Source organism: Pseudochaenichthys georgianus, chromosome 15 (genome assembly GCF_902827115.2).
Source record: "Pseudochaenichthys georgianus chromosome 15, fPseGeo1.2, whole genome shotgun sequence".
NCBI classification, from domain to species: Eukaryota; Metazoa; Chordata; class Actinopteri; order Perciformes; family Channichthyidae; genus Pseudochaenichthys; species Pseudochaenichthys georgianus.
This window is the reverse complement of record NC_047517.1, coordinates 32,859,592-32,883,890: the sequence shown is the minus strand read 5'-3', so window position 1 is coordinate 32,883,890 and position 24,299 is coordinate 32,859,592. Positions and strand designations below refer to the sequence as shown.

At 42.1% G+C, this 24,299-nt stretch overlaps 1 protein-coding gene across 6 annotated transcripts in view; it reads left to right on the top strand.

Annotated features, from left to right (window-relative positions):
* LOC117459577 (RAC-gamma serine/threonine-protein kinase) overlaps nt 1-24,299 on the top strand; it is a 64,719-nt gene that overhangs the window by 5,202 nt on the left and 35,218 nt on the right. Inside the window, exon 1 of one of the 6 annotated variants that reach the window (XM_034100477.1) lies at nt 15-72. The exons of the other annotated variants lie outside the window; for them this stretch is intronic. The gene's annotated coding sequence lies outside the window, so the exon portion shown is untranslated. Of the gene's footprint in view, nt 1-14; nt 73-24,299 lie in introns of those variants that run through there. 6 annotated transcript variants of the gene reach the window in all.

Below are 24,299 nucleotides of genomic sequence, written 5' to 3'. Positions count from 1 at the left end.
ACCTCTCTTCTTCTGCCTCTCGTCTAGACTGAGGGCCCGGCCGTGCCTGTCCACATGTGCCGGTGGGAGGATGTGAGTGTTTGCGATTGAGTGTGTGTGTGTATGTATATGTGTGTGTGTGTGTGTGTGTGTGTGTGTGTGATTACATGGATGTCTGATGCTCTAGTTTACGAGTGTATATGCTTTTCCCCCCACAGGGATGTGTCTTTTTTACTACAAGCTTGGCTGGCTGTGTTTGTGTTAAGCCTCTGTGTGCTTCAGGCAGGTTGTGTCTGAAAAAGAGTGTGTGCATGTATTTGTATGCACGAGTGTGTGTGTGTGTGCGCGTATGTGTGTGTGTGTGCGCGCGCGTGTGTGTGTGTGTGTGTGTGTGTGCGCGCATGTGTGTGTGCAGTAAATAACATCTACGAGGGCTGGAGTCACACTGCTGATGCATAGTGTTCTGTCAGGCCAACAAGTCACTCGTCTGTGAAATCAAGTTAGTCATGTCTCTCTGAAGTATCACTTACCATAGTTGTGTTTTTAAAGTTGTGAATAGAGTCATATGACATGGGGTTAAAGGGTCATTGGGGTGGAGTCGAGGGTGGCAAGGACAACACATCCTGTTCTCGACCAAACAAATAGAACATTAAAGAACATTTGCAATAGTTAAAGAACGTGCAGCAAAGATGCTCCTCCCCTGTTCTTAAATATCTAGGCGTTCTGTTCGGTGAAATGATGGTGCTGCAACAGGTGAAACGTTATTTGTAGCGGGGTCAAACCGTCACAAAGGGATACACATACAGCAGCTCTGTGGTGACAGTAGAGCACTGTGGGACTTTAACATGATGTGCATTGCCCCCAAAGCCACATTTGCATGGGGGTATTGTCTGCTGGTGCCTCCAGCACGATGTATGTGAATGTGTTTTAGTGAGCGAGCCTCAGTGATAGAATAAGGGGGATTTCCAGACTGTTTGGCCAATGAGCATCATCCCCCTGACTATGTGATGGTGTGTAGGAATGTGTAACACAAACTGTTGCACAGGAAGTGACATGCATACATAACAGACAGCAGGCTTCTGGGTAATGTAGGCTAACACTATTGCCCAGCAGGAGAACAGGTTGGAAACCAGAGTGCTCAGAGTGGATGCTCTCTTACACTATGTCACACACATAGTGCACACTCTGTCTTGCTTGAAGTGGACGGGGGGATCTTCGTGTGTGTGTGTGTGTGTGTGTGTGTGTGTGTGTGTGTGTGTCTGTGTGCCAGCATGCCAGTGTGATGCTCAGACAGTCGTCTCTGCATATTAAGAGGAAGCATCGCCCCCAGTCACGACTCAGCGCTACAGGTGTTCGTCAGTGTGTGAGAGAGGTAGAGAAAGAGGTAGTTGAGAAAGGAGGGGGGGTTTGTTTGTGTCAAGAATATGAATGTTTGTCTGAGTGTGTGTGTGTGTGTGGGGGTCGGGATGCTGACTCACTGTCCAGGTCGTGATACAGCGAACACTGCAGTCAGTCTTTAGACAGCTTTTTACTGAAAGGAGAGACGGAGAAAGGGGGTGAACCTTTTTGTAATTGTACGATAACATTTTGTTATTTTTGTGACTTTGGAGAGTCCTACTTTCAAATCAAACAAAAGACAAAGGTCCAACAGAACTCTGGACTTCTTGGAAGGCTTTAAAATAAATAAATGATACAGATTGTGCCTGAGGAGTACCTTAGCTGTTACCTATTGTTAGTTTATAACACCATGCAGGTTAGACGAATAGTGATGTATCCTTGTTTGCGTTAGTTATGGGATAAATTGAGGTAATAAATAATCGTCTCTTTATGTACGCAGGTAAATGCTTGTCAGAACAGGTTGTGTTTTGGTATTCTTATAATGAATCATTTGACTAATTGGTTACATGCGTTACATACGATATGCCTCCAATATTCTGTTGCTGGAAAAAAAAGTTATTTAACGATTCTTTGTTGTAAATAGTTTTTCTGCTCGAGCAGGGTTTTTGTTAAAGTTAGCAGTCTGGTCAAGTCTTTGGTAATACATTTGTACTAACTTTAGGACGAGTGATTATAAGATTGATATCGTATGTTTTATTCTAAGGGCAATACTTATGGTTATGGTCTGGCAGTAAAGGATTCATGGTCGGCCCCTTTATCAAAGTTACAGCACACGTTTAGGTGTCGGAATATGCAGACGGGTTTTTTATGGTGTTCTTTAACGAATCATTAGACCAGAGTGAGTAATTCATAGGGAGTATGGTTGAGGTGTGTCACCGTCTATTTGATACTCTTTTCTCTTTTGACTCTTTTGTGGGCTGGCTAATGGGTTCGCTAATAAAGTGGAATGATTGATTGAAAATGGTTCCTCATTCAAAGCACACGGTATCGGTGATGAGTTCTTGCTCGTGAACCCTCGTGGGGATGCTTGCCTCTGCATGTTTTATGAAGGGACTGACAGTGTGCATCTGTGAGTGTGCAGCTTTTGTCCGACAAGCCACTAACCATTAGAATAATTGGTCAAACATGACGGATGTGTCCAGCACAATGTCACACGCTCTAGACTCAATGATCAATGTACACATGTCAGAGGATGCTGATCACTAGCAGCGGTGTGTATTTGCATTGTTTTCAATAAGCATGTCGTGCAGCACCGGCTTCAGGGGTATGTTAGACTGTCAGCAGGGAATATAACACGGAATGGAAAGGAAGTAATAGAGGCTTTCCTTACATCAATGATTTAAAGCGTTTAATGTGTTGAGAGCGATACGAGATGAAACACAGAACCATCACGAATGAAAGAAAGAAATTAGCATAAGAGAAGAAAAATGAATGCATGTAACAAATATAATGGGTGTCTCTGGGAATTCTAATTTCCCATCAGCACATCATCTTTGAGACAAACCTCAGGAACATCTTTTTTAGAGTGCAGTACACAATGTCCTCAGGTGACCGTGCCTCTCAGCGCTCACATGCTCACTGCCATGGCGATGACTTTTCTTCCTCCTTTCATTAAACCAGAATGAGGTGTGCTTTCGGCTGCATCGCTTCTTTGTCTTTGGAGGTAATGAACAGTGGATAGATACATGTTTCCCAGAGGGATTATGGTATAAAGGAACATATCAAATAGGGCTGCAACACATGATTATTTTCCAAATTAATAAACTATCAAATGTCAGGGAAATTGTGAGAAAATGTCCATCCCAGATATTGCAATGTGAGGTTTTAGAATGTCTTGTTCGTCAGCCAAAAAAGATATATGAACTATTATAAGGAGGAGGGGGCGGCTCTATTTAAAATATGATATGAAACAGAAATCCATATTTGAGAGACTGAAAATTTTGGAAATGAATTGTAAGGATCAATCGATTATAAAGATGGTAGCAGATCTATATTTCTATGGATTGAGTAATCGTTGCAGCTTTGCTTGAGAACATTCTGTTCTTAATGATAAAGACTGAGTGAAAGAGAAATCCCAGGCGCAGGTGTGAGCTACAGGTGTAGCCTTGGACAACACGGTCTCGTGTTAAATGTGTTATCTGGCAGTGAGAATCAGATGTGGCTCTCAGAACTCACAAGGCAGTTTTTTATTTTTAAAACTTCATTTCCGCCAGGCCAGGAGTTCACCTTCTGTCGGCCCATGTGAGGCCACAGAGGTCACAGGCAGACGCTGTATTCGAGGAAACTGTTGCCTCCACCAGCATCAGGGCAACAGATGGCCAGCAGCGAGGAGACACGGGGAGAACACCATCATACTTTCTGTTCTCCGGAAGTCTTTCTCCGTCTTCTTTCTGAATAATCTAAGATCAATGAGTCTTTGTTTCCCCGGAGGGATTACGCTATCGTACAATTTGCACATAAGATGAAGTCAAGCGGAAGTTACACATCCATTCACAATACACAGTATATTCTTAATTGAAGACACATATTACTAAGCCTCTGTGCTTGAGTCTCAAGGCTTAGATAACAGATTGATGAAATAGTATGTTCAAGTGTTTTGTTCTTAAATTGCAGATACATTACAAGTGTGGTTGTTGGTCACATCGATGCTGACATGCGTTATACATGTTGCAGTACGAGATTACAATGCTGCATCCTGCCCATTAACTTCCATATTCTGCACATTCCACTCTTGCTCTTTTTTATATGTGTGCATTGTTTGTTTGCATATCACATCTATCATATGCAGGATTGTGATAGTTTTGGGCTTTTCCACGATGGAAACAGTCGGGAAGATATCCAAAGTCTGACCTTATGAATATCCACGAGTGTCTGAATCTCTGCAAAGTAACACCTGCCCTTTTTTTAAATACGATGTTCTCTCCTTTTCATCTCTGCACTTTTAAGAACGTATGGGATGTACTGTACACGTTGGACTGCTGTTGTGGGGTTCATTGGGTGCAGTGCAGTCAGGCAGCCATCTTTGCTCAGTGAGTTCACTGGGTTGAGTGTGCTGGAGGCTGGCTGGCTGGATCAGGTGGCAGTGCCAGATCCCTGATATCAATCACCAGCCGCCGCTGCTGCTGCCGCCACTGTCTGCTGTGTCGCCCTTCTCCTCTCCTCTTCCTCCTCCATCCTGCCTCTGCTGTAGAGCCTGTCAACACAACTCAGCCCTTTTTATTGCAATTCACACTCTCTTTCCCTCTCGGTCTACGCATGTATCTCCTTCCATCTCCCTGCTCTCCTCTCTCCATCCCCTCTGTTTCTCAAACTCTCATGTATATACAGGGCAATAACAGCCAGGCAGACAGTACAGGCTTTGTTATGAATGGCATCCTCTTGCACATCCGGAGGAAGTGTACGCTCCAGTGTGGCTTTACAAACTGTTTCCATTGTCCTCAGAATGACTCACTCTACACTGCAGAGAATGGCAGTCAGCCAGACAGTCAGACAGACAGCACAGCGCAAACAGACAGACTCGTCTGCAGACAAACAGCAGAGGACAGACAGGCAGAGGGACGGATAGTGTGTGACAGATACAGACAGAACAGATGCAGACAGCCCGCCCAATCAGAAGAGACCTGCAACCTGCAGGCACACACACACAATGAAAGCCAGACGGGTCACATACACAGACAGGCAGCAGAGAGAGGGTCACCTCTGTATTCAGTAGGAATATGATATTTTATTTTGAAAAACAAATTTAGATAATATCCTAGAAATAAAGTTAAAAAAAGTGATACTCTACCGGCAAGACTGTTTTATAGAAATGTGCACATCTAATCTGATGCCATCATTAATGTATGCTGCTGAGAGAAGAATGTCCACTCCAAGTGTCCTATGTCCTCTGAGTTTTTTGTTTTTTTTAATCGTTTATTTGAACCGGGACAGTGCACATCGATGAACACTTTAAAACAAAACAATGCTTACAAGCGTAAATTAGCCGGATTTTAGCTTTGAGCTAATTTCCATCCGCAGTCCCGTCACATACAACATACAAGAACATGACATTTATATACATAGCAAAAATAAATACATGACATGCAGAAAGAGCATGAGCAGCATACAAGCATTTACCACAGTACAATGGAGCAGCTATGGTATATAAAGTGCAAGATAAGATAAAGGAGCTACCTAAAGTGCAAGAGGAGATACCCCTGTGTTAAAGTGCCTTTAGCAGCGGTTACACGTCTGTTTGTTGCTCAACCGTTCTGTTGTCCTTTAAAGCTATTGAGAGAGGGACAATCCGTGTCTCAGCTGGGAGGCTATTCCACAACGAGCTGCCTTTAATGGAGAGGACATTTTGTCCAAAAGTGGTCCGTCTGCGGTGGACTTCACCGTCTCCTCTGGTTTCTGACCTAGTGCAGCGTCCAGTGTGTTTTCTGTGGATGAATTCCCCTAAGGGGGGGGGGGGGGGGGCAGTCCATGTAAACATTTATAAAAAATAGAGGATACAAGCAATTTAAGAGCACAGTACCAAACTGAACAGCCTCTGTCTCCATCTTATCAGTCGGAGAAGGCGTGTGAATGGATGTAAATGTACATTTTTGACACCAAACTGCACTTTCCCTATGTAGGCGTAACTTGACTCCACATTAACTTGAATATTTCCAGTTGTATTGCTAACGTTGAATGTTATAGCTTTAAACTTTCCGATAAGTTCAGAAAAATACAATTCTGTACCAATAATTGTGAAGCTGTCCGACTCTGCAAACGGAGTCAATAAGACCAGCGGTAAGTGATACAGTAGGAAGCATCCTGTACGACGGAGAGGGATTAATGGATGGGTGAGTGAATGAACTAATAGAGGGAGGCAGTCTCCTTGGATAAATGAATGGATGGATCAATGAATGGAGTGCTGATCACTGCAGAGGCAAACGTTGGATAGAGGAAGGAGGGGTTAATGGATTTGTTTGTAGCTCAGGAACATCTAAGTGCTGATCGAAAACATCTGATCCCAGTGTGGATGGAGACATCCACATATATTCAATTATACACCTTTTAAATTATTATTATTTAATCTAATCCGTTATCGCCTCACTGTAGTGTACAAAGCATTTCAAATATTACCCTTCAGGGGTAGACATTAAGGGTACAATGTTGTTATCACTGCCCCCACCATTGTAACCACTGGCCCCACCATTGTAACCACTGGCCCGGAGCATTCGTCCAAAAAGAATCGACTAATAATGAAGACATTAACACATTTGTTGCAATAGTAATTTATGCACAAACTACATTACTACTTAATCATCAGTTCTTCCTCATTTTTCTCAATTGTTCATATTTGGTTTATTAATTTAATTATATTGTGGTCATTGTTAAAAAATGTCTGCTATTATCATTATTACGAGTATTGTTATTTGTATAATGCGCTTTCTGCCTTCCTGTCATTATCAGGACCTCGACACTAACCGATGAACCCAAATGCACGACCCAGAGACAAAGTCTTCAACATAAAAAAATGTATATTTATTTATACAGTTCAGGTAATCCCTCTTAACGGAGTAGGTGGTGGAAATAACAAAAGGCGCTCACAAGGAGGAAAAAACTAGCGTAACAAAAAGAGGACTTAATAAAAACTCAAGCCTAACAAAATAAACAAACATAACAAGAGAGAAAGCAATCCTTTCAGAGCTGAGGCTTGGCACGACCATTCAAGGAAACAAACAAGCCGAACTGACACAGGACGGTGGAGAGACAGGTCTATTTAAACATGAGGTGAGTGGGAACAGGTGGAAACAATCAGGGGCGGGGCAGACGCTGATGATGGTGGGAAAAGCACACAAGGGGAGGAAGAAAAGGGCCTGAAATGAAAGACAAGAGGTAAGTACAAAATAAAATAGCCTAGATTAGAACCTTCATTATCCTAAACTGCCGGGACATTTATATTTTCTACTCTTCTCTTACTTGTCAGCATAGGTCGGCATTGGTGTACAGAGCCGACAAAAGACCGTGTTTATATTGGCATCATATTGAAGCCAACTCCATCGATCAAGCTGAAACCTTCTCTCCCTCTTCTTCTCATGCTCCCTGTCTCTCTCCTTTGACTCCTCCGGTGACATTCTTTTATTTGAAGATTGTTTTTTGCCCGGCGCTTGGCCGCTTACTGCTGGTATTTGCTTTTCACCCAACAACGACAACCGCCTCACGAAACGCTATGTTGTAGCATTAATAAACGAAACAATTTAACACAATTGCTAGTCAAAATACCAATACCACAGGACAGTTTTTGTTTTGAAAACAATATTTTTAGTGGCCTGAGCGGGCAAGTGGAAAGTCCGTTATGCCCGGGGTGTATAAATAGTGCTTCCGGGCCAGCGGGCCATTTATAATGTCGAGCCCTGCCCTTCATTGGAACATACTCACACGCTTAACACATATTAATTCTATTAACTTGATTGTTATGATAAGGTCTTGACAAAAATCAATTAATATAATTTGAAAATGTTGGTAATAAATCACCATTCAAACTAAGCTTGTACGTATACATCTTTAACTGTTGCATCCCAAGCACAGTAAACAATGATTGAATAATAACGATGTCTACGATTATTGATTTATTTCATTTTTAACACGTGTTGCACATATGTTGTCCAAATCTTACATATTTTCATTTCCTTTTATGAATACGACATAGTCAGATGTTGTTACAAGGAGGTTGTCTGAGGGCAAAGCCTCTTGGAATATCTTTAATTTCCTCACCATCTGGTTTCCATCCATCACTTTTCCATATGCAACCACTAACAGAGATTAGACCGAAGGGGTAGAGTGCAGACGAACATCTTAAAGGTATTGCGGGCTGGTTAGAGGAGGCTTTGGGCTGATTAGAGCAGGCAGGTTCGGGTGGGTGGGGATTGCTTTGGCTGATCTAGGCCAACAGATTAGTGCCTAGTGGCCAACAGCTAATTTAAGTGTTAGCTGGCATGAGAAAGACTCCAAAGTGTGACCACTTGGTCTCTTATTGACACTTTTTTCTCTGGCGATCCAAGTCTTTACTGATCCATAACTTGTCCAATAGAGAAATTATACTTTTATGTTCTAGGAAATGCCATTGAGGACATGAGCTTGTTTCCATACAGTTGTTTATCCAGTATCGGTACAATATATACAAACCTCTGACTTTTATTTATTCTACTATTTCACAATTAGACAGTTTACACATCCAAAAAACAAAAATGAGTAGAAGCGGGAGGGCAGAAAGCATGGCTTATACAGAAGTAGCCCTCCCGTTCGTCATCCTGTTGCAGGATAAAGTAAAAAAAGATAATTCCGTAATGAAATACTCACCCAGATAAACAAAATCTATATAAACGTATGTACACACATATACACACATATACCCATTTCCAGTTTTTTTTATTAAATAGTAAAACTGCACACTTATGTTTTATATTATTTTAGCCTGACAACTGGGCATCAAGTGTCGCTTACCAACGTTGGCAGAATGATCGCCATTACAGAATGACTTTCTGATTTAAATGATCAAGGCACACACAGTATTTGCTATATACATTAAGTGGCTACTTTATTGCATACAGCGGTATAATCTAGCAGAATTAATTACCAGCCAGAAAGGGCTTTTATGATGTCTACAATGTTTGTTTGGACACTGACTGAGGTGTTCATTTAATTTGATGTGAGTATTGATGTCATAGTTAGCCGTGGTGTTGCATTATATTAAGAGGTGTGTCTAATATTCTGCCCCCCTCATAGGGATGACCAAAGGAAAGGAAGATGTACATTATTAACTTTAATGTTACATTTATGGCGGAGCTTTTGCATTCAATTGCCTTTGATTGTACAGTTTACCTAATAAGGTGTAACAATTCAAATGTTCCTAAAAAAACAGCTCTGTTTTCTAACTTTTTGGCCCATCTGTGCTGGAGTTACTCTGTGGGTTCCTCTGTGGTTTGTTTGTAACCTTTATTTATCCAGATTGGTCTCATTGAGATCATAGATCTATTTTTCAAGGGAGACCTGCAGCAATTAGGTTCCACATGAAACATAAAACAATAGAGGATATCATACAACATATTTACAAGCTACATTTACATACTTATCTACATTTACAAATACCCATAGTTTCAAAGAGCATTTCACTTAGACTTGCTTTAAAAACATTCAGAGGAATAAAATTGCTCCGTTTCAATTTTAGCTGTAGACTGTTCCAAGCAAGTGGCGCTGTGCACATAAAAGCTGTCCTACCTAAGACAGTCCTTGATAAATAAACGTGTACCAATGACTGAGCCTCCGTACAGTAAGTGATGGCAAACCTGCCTTGGTATACGGTGTACACAGTGATGTGTAAGTGCTTTACAATTAGTGACAAATCTCAGTGCGCTGTGATAGGCGGCATCTAAGTTGTTCAGGCAGTGGGCAGGTGCATTCATATAGACCAGATCCCCATAGTCCAGCACAGGTACAAAGGTCACAGTGACTAGCAATGCATGAGTGATGCTGCTCGTGTGAGTTTTAATTACACTCTTAATTTAACTGTTCAACTTCTTAACCAAACAGGCGATTGTCTGAGTCTGGTAAAGTGTTTGTTTCTTGTCCTTTTTGGCGCAGGAGAAATGGTAACGGGGCAATCACTCTACCCATTACAGTGGACAGTGGTCTGGTTGCCAAGGGAAACTGGACACCCATTGTTGCTCCGAAACATCAGTTACATCCTTGATGTATTTCCTCCTCTTCAGTGTACTTCTGTGGCACAAAGCTCTGCGATTCTTTATTTGTAAAACAGAGCATCTGTTCCAGAGGGCTTTCGTACAGAAGCTTAAGGGGAGACCATGAAGGCAGCAGCTGTGTGCGGATACTGCAGGCAGCTGGGATTTAACTTGGTGTTTCTGAATTGATGACCCAGTCTGATGGCTGTTCGATAAGACCGTGATCACTTCTGTAAAGGAGAAGCACTTACTCAAGTTTCCAGTGAGCCCCGTCCTCGCACTGTTAGTCTCTTTTTGCGTATGAGACAACACATACCAACACTACTTTGATTGCTTAAATTCTATAGAGAAATATATTTAATTTCATGGATCATTTATGTCCATCAGATCCAGTGAAATATGAAGGCTTTTTAAACATGCCTTAAGACGCAGTAATGTTAAATAAATGTTGCGAGTAGTTATTCTTGGGTATTGTCCCCAGTAGATGACCATTACATGTATGTATGATCTGTATGTGTAATGTTTGTGTAAAGTGCTTTGAGAGTCATTGATAAAGCGCTATAATAAATCTAAGGATTATTATTATTATTATTATTAAAAGTAATTCAAAAGATGTATTTTAAAGTATAAGCCCCTCTGTCCAATAAAATGTGTTTTCATTTATATATTATGCAAGTATGTTCTTTTTTTAATGCAGTACAGTTCACCAGATCTCCAAACTTCATTGCATGTGACTTTAAAACCTGTTTGCACGTTTAAAAAAAAACAACCAAACATTGTCTGTTATCCTGATGGCTCATTACAGATGTGACATTTTTATTCTGTGACGCCTCTTTTCATGTGGATTCTGTTGGTACATATATACAGCAGGGACACCTTTGAGGGTTCAGTTTGCGTTTGCTCCCGTTATGGCTGACTTATAGTTGAGCTGCACGCTGATGTCACAGTGGCCGGGATAAAGGGACAGTCAGTCTATTTATATCTTCCCACCTGTAATCTGTCACTGATGGGATTAACTAAGGCACGAGCTTCGCCTGCTGCGCCTCAAACACACACTGTGAATGAGAGTCATGAATAAATACACACTCACAAAGATGTACAGTGTGTAGCACATTCAAGATATGCATTAAAAGTGTGTTTTTAAAAATACAACAAGGTGTGCTTTTACCCAATCGGAAAATGTGACGCTATGTAACCATGCTTCTTTTACAACATGTGAACATAAGTGCTTGAATGCACCTCACTTGTGTTGAACGCATCGTTCACAGAGTCTCAGTGAGTTAGCCTGATTAAAAATAGAGAGGAAGAAGAGACCAAACGGTGACAGAATTTTTTCATCTTCCCTCGGCATTCTCCGTCTCTGGTTGCCAATCTCCAGTCATTAATTAGCTGTCCATGACAACATTCCCAGTTCCCAATGTGACACGAGTGTAGAGCCGCGGACGCCAGTGGTAATCATGTCAGCTTGGCTCAACGTTCTGAGGGGGCTAAATCTCCCCCATATGGTCAACTGGCTGGGGCCCGCACCTCACCAAACTCTCATTAAACTAGTGCTTATTATACCAAGGAAAGAGACACACACACACACACACACACACACACACACACACACACACACACACACACACACACACACACACACACGCTCAGCTGTAAGAACCAAATCAAGACATCTGACAAGGGACTGGGCACAAAGGGACAAAGGGACGACAAGGAGGTGGTGTTTGTTCCTGTGTGTGTACATTTTGTGTGTGTGTCTGTGTTTTGAGAGACTGGTGCTGTTCAATTGTTGACTTGCCATCTGTCATGGAGAAAAGAGTTCTATCTTTGTTTTGGTGTGTACTGTGCGTACAGAGGAAAGATGAGACGGAAAGGAAAGAAAGAAACGGTCAGAAAGGTGCAGATGTCTCGCAGCATAGCGGCTGGAACATGAGGTTCAATGCCAGACGGCTGTATGAGAGGAGCTGGAGGGGGAGCACACGGAAGAAAAGATGACGAACATCTGCCATATTCAGATATTACCCTGTGGTTTGAGGGTTTCTAAACAATATCTGGAGTTTCAATAGACCTGGGAAGCGTCCTGCTCATTAATGATCCTGCAGGGCTAAGCAGGAAGGTTTAGAAAACTCCAAACTCATTTAGGGTTTCACATATATCTTTCTTACCAATGATGCAGAGGCTGAGGGTCTTTTGGATCTTAAGGAGGCACCATGTGTAACTGTTTGTTATTGGTGCAGTGCCAATTTTGGAAAATGTCTTGGAAAATACCTAACAAAAAGTCTTCAGAAAAATCATTACTGGGAATATTTTAGTGATATTCATAAAATAGAGATTTTACTTTGTCGTTAAGCAGATTTGGAATCAACATTTTCAAAGCAGGATGTCGTTCAACTGACTGCTGCACTTTAGCGGTTAATAGTTATAAGCATCTCAGTGTCCTTGATTAGAGTCCATAACAATTATAGTGGTCTTTACTGAAGCTTACCTCCTATATGAACAGTGGGCCATTCATGTTCCTCTCATTAGTGCTTAACGTCATAATGGATTGGATGGAATATTAAAAGTTATACAACTCTCAATGGAGAATAAGAAATGTAATAAGATTTGTTATGTTGTTTGTTTACATTTTCCTGAATATTCAAGCAGATTTAAATAATAATACTTAATAATAAAAATAATACAGTTCAATATAAATATAGTATTTTAACAACGCATTTGAATTTGTATGCAAGTGTGTTGTCATGTTGTCATCTTTGTCTGTTTTGAATTGTCTCGGAGCTTTGAGGGCCTGATGCCGGCCAGCTGAGGTGGACACCTTGTCAAAAACAGCCTCTTAGACAAACAGACGTTACAACATGACAAACACCAGCCCTCAGGGAGGAGCAGAGGAGTGTTTAGGATGGACTGACAGCTCAGAGTGTGACAGACAGGCAAGCCACTCACTAACTGCAATCAAACAGTGATTTTGTAAGTCCAAACTCTACAGTAGTTCATGAAGCTGCTTATAACAAGAAAACAGCATGTTTTTAACTAAAGTCACATGGGTTTACAGGTAGGTGTTTTATTGGACAGTGTTTTGGTCAACTGTCTTCATGAGCCATCAGGGAGCAGCAGATGAGCCAAAACAAATCTGTAACTCAGGCATTTCAGTTGCGCACCATGGAGGGAGTCGGATGAGGCTGTGTTTTGCCCCTGCTTTATTTTGTAATGTTGTTGTTTACAAGCATGATTAACTGCAGCCTATCACATCTCTTCATATTCATTGATGGTTATTCATCCAGATATAACCATGGTTTTTACCAGTTTGCCCCCTGACAAACCTTATGCTTTGAATCACCTGACATCGAGAACAGAGGTCTGAAACTGTGGTTATTATTGGCATCGCTCACCACTGGGGATGCCATGGTGAGTAAACAAGGTAATAAACTTGCAACAACAACCGATCACACCAGATATTTTACTAGAACAAATATTTGTTTTTGTTTTTTGGATAAGAGTAGGCAAAAATTAACTAAATTGGTTTTATTTACATATCTTTTTCTATTTACATTGGAGCGGAATGTGGTCAAGTAATACAATCGGTGTATTCTCCACAGGTGACACATACCCAGCAAGCCAAGTCCAAAAAAACTAAAATTGATTGATTGAAAGTGATTGGACCCTGATGGAAAGACAGACAGACAGACAGGTAGGCTGGCACGACAGAGGGTGCAGAGAGCAGCAGTTACTGAGGTGGAGAGCACTTACTGTCGGCCCTTCAGTGAAACACATGAATGAAACCTTTAGAATGAGGCTGGGCTGGTGTGTGTTTGTGTGTGAATGTGTGTGCGTGTGTGTGTATGGTATTTGGGGCAAGGGGGTGCACTCAACAGTAGTTGGGGGGAGGGGGGTATAGTACTCGATTGTTTACTCATGCCTGCTGGGCTGAGCTATTGTGCTGTGTGTGTGTGTGTGTGTGTGTGTGTGTGTGTGTGTGTGTGTGTGTGTGTGTGTGTGTGTGTGTGTGTGTGTATATAAGTTTACAGGCAGACAGGGAGACGTTCACCACAATGCTCTCTGCTGCTCTTGGAAAGGAGGAGGGGGCTTTACAAAAGACCAGTGGAGTCTTATGTGGTCCACACACACACACACACACACACACACACACACACACACACACACACACACACACACACACACACACACACACACACACACACACACACACACACACACACACACACACACACACACACACACACACACACACACACACACACACACACACACACACACAGAGAGAGACGTAACACCAGCTGCTGCCCACAGCCCCAGCCCAGCATTTCTGAATTAATAATACAGAGCCAACCACTCTGGAATAATAGTGATGCACACACACACACACACACACACACACACACACACACACACACACACACACACACACACACACACACACACACACACACACACACACACACACACACACACACACACACACACACACACACACACACACACACACACACACACACACAAACGCTTTGCACCTGTTCACCACTGCTCAACTGGTCAGGGTAGGGCTGGTTAAGGTCCCTTGTGCACACACACACACACACACACACACACACACACACACACACACACACACACACACACACACACACACACACACACACACACACACACACACACACACACACACACACACACACACACACACACACACACACACACACACACACACACACACTGTCTGTTGTAGGCAACAGTTAGACAGCTGTGTCTGTCTGCTGACCCTCCCTTCCTTGTTCTGATAGGCAGTTCATTGACTGATTGGTCCAGCTGCCTGTCTCTACTCCTGTGATTGGATGGTTTTACCTCCAATGACACAATACCACAGAATAAGAATTTGAATATGAATGTCACATCTAAATGGGAACCTCAAAGAAATGCACCCCTCTGTGTGATTAGAAGTGCACAATTATGAATAAGGATTACTGAATGAAAAAATTAGCTTAATGACTGGTCAAGTCGACTTATCAATCAGTCCATTGACAGAAACGTAATTTGCTAACTATTTTTATAATTAGTTAATAATAAAAAATCTTTCACGCAAAACACAATGTTGTTTTTAGCCTCTCAAACTTTGAGTATTCCCATTTTTCTCTGTTTCAAAGCGTTTTAAACTGATTATGTTCGACATTTAAAGACACCATGGGCTTTTTGAAGCTGGAATTGACATTTTCCCCAATTTCTGATCAAATGCTTATGCTAAACTAATTGTCTGACTAATTGATAATATAAATAACTGTTAGTTGCAGCCTCAGTCGGGTTATTTGTAGCATCAACATCATGGTAGTCATGTCGTGATAGTATTAACAAGGATATCGTATATTTCTATACAGACACCATTTTGGAAATAAACTTCTAATGTCCATACCATAATCAATGATACAGAGACACGATGCAATCCAAAGAGAGAACAGAGCGAGGCAATATACCAGCAATCAGGACAATTAGATTAGCCCGTTCATTGGCTGTGTGCTTTTCCTAATCACATTGGATCCACTGCATTCAGAACACAAGCAGCATGGCATTCCTAATGTCATTGGGTGTTGAATGCAAAGGCTTTTTGTAATGCTTAGCTTGGGTTGTATTTTTTACCTTCTTACTAGAACATACTAGAACACATCCAAACAGATCCGTCTTTGTGTTTTAAATGGCATTTTACGCTTGAGTTTGTGTCTTTTCATGTGTATGTGGGAGGGTGAATGTGTGTGGAATAGACCATCTAACTGAGCTGTGTTTAATATGTTTCATAAGACACATTATGAACTAGACATAGACCTGAGTTTGCCCTGTTTTTTTTAATGGTAATAATAGCGTTATAAAAATGCTTCCTACTGTATGGCTACAGTATGCCATGACTTTAACTGTACCATCTCACTTCCTTAGCACAAAGGACAGGACTTCCCCATTTGTTACATTCCTTTTTAACTTTATATTCTTGTGGTTAATGCGATCACAGCTCTGCTCTTAGACTGCAACAGACTAAGTGTGAATGACGCCCTACGGTGCAGGAAGTCATACTGTGCCCAGGTGTGTCTCCTGTCACTAATGATCCTGCTTCACAGGCCAGACCGCCGCAAACAGAAGAGCACAGAGCGGGGCCGAGCGGCTATCGTTAAGAACCCCTTTGAATTACAACATTAAGGACTCTTCTTTCTAAATTTCGACAGTCTCATTGGGTTTTTTCTTTCTTTCTTGGAACACAAGAAAATAGATTTGGTGTTTAAACAAGAACTCAATCTGCATGATATTAATCGCTTTAAAGAGGGTTTTGGCAAATAGTTGCTCTAAATGACTCAATAATGTAAATCAAACCTTAAAGGAGACCTATCATGCTATATTTAAATGATATAGTGCAGGGGTGTCAAACTAAATTTCATCACGGGCCACATCAGCATTATGGTTGCACTCAAAGGGCCGGTTGTAACTTTAAGACTATATAAAAAAACATATAAATATATCATATATATAAAATAATGTATTATATTACATCATTGCCTCTGCATTGGAGTATTATCGGATAGGGTAATAACTTCATAATTAACTACATCTGAAAGCAGAAGTCTAGGGCAAGTCTCTTCAGTGCGTATGTCCCAAAATGATTTAAAAAGAAAAGCCAAATTCTGGAGAAAAGAGAAATAGAAGTGACATTTTGAAATAAAAATCTAATTCTGAGAAAAAGGAATTCTATGAAAAAATGCATATTTTGAAGAAAAAAAGGCAAATTCTGAGAAAAAAGTCATATTTGAGATGCATTGTGGGACATGTAGTTTATGGGCAACGTGCTTCTGTAGCATGTAACCGTATAATAAACATATTATATTCTTTGCAAGCTCTTGTGGGGCCACATAAAATGAAGTCGCGGGCCGAATGTGGCCCCGGGGCCTTGAGTTTGACACCCCTGATATAGTGTATGAGGTATATTTATACATTTTATTTTTCAAAATACCAAACGGATCATTTTTTAGCCATGCCTCGTTTTGGTCATTTTCGCTCTATTCCAAGCCTGTCTTTGAAAATTCTGAGCAGCAGCATCTAATTCTGTATCGACATTGGTGGGGCAGGCTGACCTGACTTCCCAGATTTTAACAGTACAATATCTTAAGCTATTCAAAAGTAGTATAATCCTATATTTTGCAGGGAAAGAGCACATCTCTGGCCAGCTGTGTCTCAGAATAGTTATAATAGTAATAGGCATAATAGTTAAAGTGGTTAGGGGGTTACCAGCTGATCCAAGATTGGTCCTATGTTACATATAAGTATGTATGATTCTGTATGTTATGCCTAGCTTTAGTACTACCTTGTGTGTGTTTACTATAAGAAATAGCTGTGTTCTCTTTCATTAAGTAATGTCACAGCAACTGCAAAACCTGCTGGACTTTTATAATTTGAAAATATGCTGAGGATAATTATATTTTTGTGACACAAAACAAAAAATAAAGACAAAACAATTATCGTTGTTGTAGTAATACACAGCATGTAAAGCGACAGAGTAGTTACAGTAAGTGATTAAGACAGTAAGCTTGGAGTTGCTGTAGCTTAGTGACCTTCACAAACCCACTGTGTGTTTCTACATAATGTGTGTGGGTGTGTGTGTGGGGGGGGGGGGGGTGGAGAATGGTGGGGGTGGTAGCTGGGTAGCCACAGCCTCCTGTCTGGCACAGGTGGTGTTGAGCAGCAGCCTTCTAGCTAAGATGCTAATATGCTAACACTGCACTAATCCTATAGTGCTTTAGGAAGCAACAGCCTCTGTTTCCCCCCACCCCACCTCAACCGTCACATGAACAAACAATCATGTATAGACATACATGTACAAATGTAAGCTATGCAGAAACACACGTGCTTACACCAACTGACACACGTACGCCCATCTTACCTATATAAATATACTGTACACACAGACGTGCAGAGGGGGATTAGGATGTGAGGCTTCTGGCTGTGGTGTGTCTGTCAGTCACTCTCCAGCCTGTCAGCATCACAGCGGTGGCCACCATGCTCCAGGGAGCCACCACCATCTACTGGACTGTAGTGGTACTGCAGAAGAGGAGAGGAGGGGAAATAGAGAGAATAGGGATATTACAGATGAAAAGGGAACATTTTGTAGGAATTGTATAGTTAAGTCATTTTTCCTGACACGCAGCATTATGTATTGCAGCACAGTGATCCTGCAGTGTTTGTATGTGCGTGGGCCTATTTCTGTACCAGCTGGGGAGCAGAGGGGGCACCAGGGGCAGCCTGCATTGGTGTCTGTGTTCGTGCATCCAGCACGGCCTAGCAGGAGGCGCTGGCTGTGTGCAGCTGGCCTGTGTGAAATCTCCTAGTGGCCCCCAAGGGATGGCAACACTCCCATGGGTCTCCACTCAATCTGGCCGCCCTGTGGCTGCCCTGCCCTGTCCCGGCACTCTGTCACTGCGTAGCTTTAGCCGCATACACTGACTCCCTTCTCTCTCTAGTTCAGACCTTCAGACCGTTCTCAGCTCTCTTTCCCCTCATCTTTCACTCAAGCTCTTTTACTTCTCCTTGCTGCTGTTGCCTCCATGTAGTCTCGTTCCGTACACTGGGCCAGGGGCATGTACAATTACTCAAGCAGAGGCGGAAGAAGTACTAAGATCTTGTACTTGAGTAAAAGTAGATAAGTACCAGATTGTAGGAATACTCTGTTACAAGTAAAAGTCCTGCAATCAAAAATGTTACTCAAGTAAAAGTACAACAGTATACCATCAAAATATACATATATGTTTTGATTATAAGTTATAATAAGTCTTATTGAACTGTTCATTATTTATCTAAAGGTACTAAATAAATGTAATTGCAAGTTCCCTCACAATTGTACTTAAGCACAGTATACTCTAGCACTAAACCTTGTGAACCATCCACAGCTTCAAAACTACATTTGATTATTTTATTTCCTCCAAATATTCCCCCCCCCTTCTTCTAGTGTTGGATCGATCTTTACAGAAGTGGCCTTTACAGGTAGCATACGGATGTCATCAGGGCTGGTGATGGCTGTATTTAAAGCACACACTCCAACACAGTTAACAGCTGTCCTGTCCCGATGTGGTAATGAGACTAATGCATGATAAGTGGGATTGTGGCTTTAAAGAGCTGGATTCGCCTTAAGATTGTATGAGCAGACTGGAGTTAGAAACTGCTGGGGTACGAGGTCACGCACACAGCAGTGTTCCTGTAAATGCACACATGCACTTAGAATCAACATTACAGATGATCTAAATTGTATTTCACATTAGTTCGTTATTATTTATTTGGCACAACTGTTTTCAGAATAATGCAGGTTGTTGTGTGCAGATCTGCATACATGCATTCTTTCTTGCTTCTGGAGCAGAATGGACAGACACCTCAGACAGATGTCAGTTCCCCACTTTCATAACCCCCAGAGTCCTCTCTGCTCCACAAAGTGGCCTCCTTTTCCTCATCTCCTTTACCCATTAGTAACGTGCCTGATGTTTAGCTAATCTCTCTTCCTCCTCTTTCTTCTCTCAGTGTTTTCCTGCTTTACTCAAGTATCAGCAGCTAATGCTCACATACACAAACACATGAACCCCCTCCTCACATTGTTGTGTCTGGAAGTGTTTTGACCTTTGTCGAAAAGGAGATCGGTCATTTCAGATCTGACCCAGCAGTTTGACCTCCATACTGCTAAACTGCATTACAGTTGATTTTAGCTTTTCTTTAAAGATGACTCTACTTCAATTGGTTTGTAAAGAGAATATGACAAAGCTGAGATACTTTTGCACTTAAATGATGTTGAAACATGAGTGGCCCGACACGACAAACGTTTATCTTGGTTTGTCTTATTTATACAATGTCAGAGAAGAGTGAAACATTTCTGTTTTAACTCCCCGAGCTCAAGATGACTTCTCCATAATTGTTTTGTCTGATCGATATTTAAAAATCCCAAAACATACAATATATTGAATACACAAGAATATAAAAGAGAAAAAAAATCGGAGAATTTTTGAAACTTCCGCTTTCTAAATCAGGCATCATCAAAACGTATTTATATTTAATATCTTTCAAACGACTCTTCAGTTAGTTGATTTTTTCCGTCTCTGAAGCGTGATGTATTTGTTCCTGTGCAAAACAATCTGCCGTCAGGTTCAAAATTAAACTATTAGGTGAGCTATAGTCTTATATCTTTTTTATTTGGTCAGTCAGTTTATGAGTTTTGGCGATCAACCAGCCAGCTACTCAGTCACTTGGTTAGTAAACTTGTTATTTATTCTGTCCTTATACAGCTCTGTGTTACTTCTCTGAGCACTCAATGTGTGTGTCTGAGAGAGAGAGTGTGTGTGTGTGTGCTGTTATGTGGCCAGACGACACATTCCTCTCCCTGCTGGTGAGCTGCTGTGTATGTGCTGGAACGTGGCAGAACCTCCCCTCCATCCGCCCCCCCTCCATCCGCCCCCCCCTACCTCCATACACCACCACTCCAGCTCCCAGAGCGCCAGTCACACAGCCCCGTCTCTGCGCCATCTGCATATCAGCTCCAGCCTCGGCCAAAGCATTAAATTAAATCCCTGTTTGGGTTGATTAGCAAATGGCTGGTGAGCTCACATAGTTACGGAGTTATTTATTTAATTGCTATCAAGGTTTTTCCGGCTCGTCTCGTTCTGAAGCATCCGGCAGAGCAGAGATGTGCCGGGGTCCTGAAGGGCTGAGTGTGAGACGGAGAGGCGGGAAAGTTTGTGCGTCTCATTTCTGTTTTGCTGGCTGAAGTTCAGCCTTACCATTTGTACCTGTCTCCTTTTCCCCTCTCTGCGTTCCATCTCTCCTTCTCTCCCCTTTCCCCCTCTGTCCTGAAATGAATGGATAATCAGTCCGCTAATTGAGTGACAGTTAGTCAGTGCGTTGTTGTAATTGTCCAATCAGAAAGCTTGGAACGGGCACATTCACAGCTGATTCATCTTCGTCTCGTACTGCTAAATCCACAAGCTGCAAATGGAGGATGAGCCAACGAGATTTATTTCTCCCTGAATTTCCAAAATTACTTTTTAACAGTCTACTTTAGTTTTTAATGCTTAGTTTGTAGCCGGTACCACAGAAAGCGACAACATGAAAGTTTGCCACCTCTACTTCTGTTTTCAACAATCCCTTCTTTAGTCAGACACTTACCCGAGCCAAAGTACTGTGGTTGTTTGAAACTTATTTTTAAATCTTAAAGTGCTATTTCTAATGCTCACGATATTTAATACTTTCCTGACATTGAAAGAGAAAGGAACAGGAGTTTAGAAAAGTTTTAATATACTGTACCTCCAGTTAAGACAGAAGACAGCTCTTTAAAGCTGCAGCACACAATATGCGTTTTGAACACATTTAGCCCAGATTTTAAATACACTTCAAAATGGTTTATCTTGTCCGCCTAAATATCCTCTGTTCCTCAGATCTATCCGATCACCCACGTCGTCCCGTATCACTGATATCCTGACGTTTCTAACAAGAAACAAAAGAGTCCTGTTGTCTTAAGCACGTGGTAGTGTTGTATCTACTAATTGGCCTTAAGGGAAAAGTAAAGTTGTTGCAGAAAAACTAAATGAAACTGAAGTGAGGAGTCCGAGAGAGAGGTGTGGGAAGGAGACCGGCTGTTCTGTTTTCTCCAGCAGTCCAAAACTAGAGGACATGTGGCTCCCCAGACAAGCTGTCCAGAGTGGGAGAGCTCGCTGGACTCATTACAGGGCAGGGCCAAGGCGGGATAGCTTGACAGAACACCATTGGATCATTCGGAGGATTGGAACGGGCAAAACAGAATTGTGTTGAATGTGTTTGTGCGTGCCTGTGTTTGTTTGGAACGCCATGTATGGACAACTGTCCATCTCCTCTCTCCGTCTGTGTCAACCCCTGGCTGCCCCCCATCCCCGCACCCCAGGGACGTTGTACACACTCTCACAAACACACACAGGACACATACACACACGCTGTCCAAGCCCGGCCAGAAGGATTGCTTAAATGTTTTCAGTTGTACTGGACAGCTGAGCGGTGAAGTGGCCAGCCACAGGCTTCCATTGGTTGGACACTTCATCAGGAAACTGACTCAGAGAAATGACTGGACTTGGACCATCAGGACAGTCTTCACTGCCAGTTTATAATAGTTGTATTAGTTTAACTTTATCTTTATCCTCATCCACTTTGTCAGTCAATACATCTCTTTCTCCTTCATCCACCTTGAGGTCAACCAAAGTTTTGTCCGTTGATCCGTTTTTCCCATCATTGTTTCTGAGTAGTGAACACAATAACACCTGTACATAATAAAAATCAATTTCACCGACACCACAAACAATCCCCTTGAATAGTTCCACAAAGTCGAATCATGACCTTTCTGACACAGCCTCTACAAAACCTTCACATTATAATCCTATGTATTTTTTGGATTACATTGTCATATAGCGTTTGTAATACATGAAATACATGTATTTTCTATGGTTGATTTTAAGCTCATTAGGCTTCCATTTTTTCTACAAGGAAGCATTAACCGCAACACACACTAACATCCTGAATAGATTACATGCCACCCTGAGCTTTACGTACAGTATTGGTTTTGTCAGAATTGATAAGCTGTTCTATTTCCGCTCAATTACAACCTACTTTCCTTTCAATTCATTTCCTTTTGCTTTCCCTCCATCCCTTTTCCCACCAGCCCCTCTCACAGCACTGTTTACCAGCAGTAGTGATCCAAAGAAGATGCTTTGTTTCTCATAGAATAGGATAAGGCAGTGGGAGAGTGGGGAGAGGAGAGTGGGGGGGATTTGTGAGAAAGAGAGAAATAAGACACTGAGAGAGCAGAAGAGAGGGAGAGGTGTGATTGCTAATCCTGGTGATGCATTGGCACCAAACAGCAGTTTCTTATCTGTCTGTGTCTCTTTCTGTCCCTCTGTGGTGGTTCAAATACCCCCAGCCACACACACACACACACACCACACACACACACACACACACCACACACACACACCACACACACAACACACACACACACACACACACACCCACACACACACACACCACACACACACACACACACACACACACACACACACACCACACACACACACACACACACACACACACACACACACACACACACACAACACACACACACACACACACACACACCTCCACCACTACCAGCACCCAGAGGGTACCAACAGGCCCTGCAGTCGGCATGGTCCCTTGACGAGCAGGTGTTTTTCTGCGACGTGTTAACGAGCACGGCCTGCTGTCAATTCCGCTTTAAATGGATGTCACAAATAGAACACACACACGCGTACACACACGCGGCTTATGCTGCTCTCCCAGCGAATTAGCCTTTAAAAAAAGGTGATCAGAGCTGTTGTGTGTGTGAGTATGCGTTCATGAACATCTTTGTCTATTAGCATGTCTTCACAAGGTGTGTGAAATGTGTGTGCATGTCAAGGAACGGCTGGCTGATTAATTAAAAAGGGTTGCGAGGTAGGGAGCATTTGCGTCCTTCTGTGGTGTTTATTTCTGTTGTTTGAAATGAGAAAGTGAAATGTTTACACAGCTCCCGGCTTCGCAAAGTGTGGAGATTGTCAGTTTCTTTCATCAGAGCTGTGTGTCTCGGCATTACTGCAGCCGGCTCGTACTCTGCATGTGTGCGTATGTACTCAGAACCAACCATGTGTGAATCAGCACACGTGTGTACTTTAATCCATGTGTGTATCCATGCTGCTTCCAGGGAGTGTTATCCTCTGTGGTGTGGAAATGTTTGACACTCATGTAATCCTGCAGCGGCTCATCTGATAAAGCTGTGGTGCCACCTTAGTGCCAGTCTGTGCCAGCCAGTTGGGTAATTCTCTGACACCAGCTGCTCAGCAGATGTTGTTATTTGTTGCAGCCGTCTAAGAACGGTCATTCTCAATGTGTAATCTTATCTGGTCACATGTCGTCTTATCTCCTCCTTCGTGTCTCCCTTTGCTGGTGGCAGGTAGTGTGCGTTTGTGAGCGCGATGACATTGTGGCTTCATACATGTGATTTTCTGTATATGCGTTTTTGTGTATACTATGTGTGTGGGTGGGTTTGGTAGAGGGGGTCAGCACCTCAACACCTGCCCATGTATCAGCCAGATGAGGTTTCTGGCATGGATAGTTTGCTTGTTGTGCTGGTAAACATGTTTTTGTCATTTTTTTTTA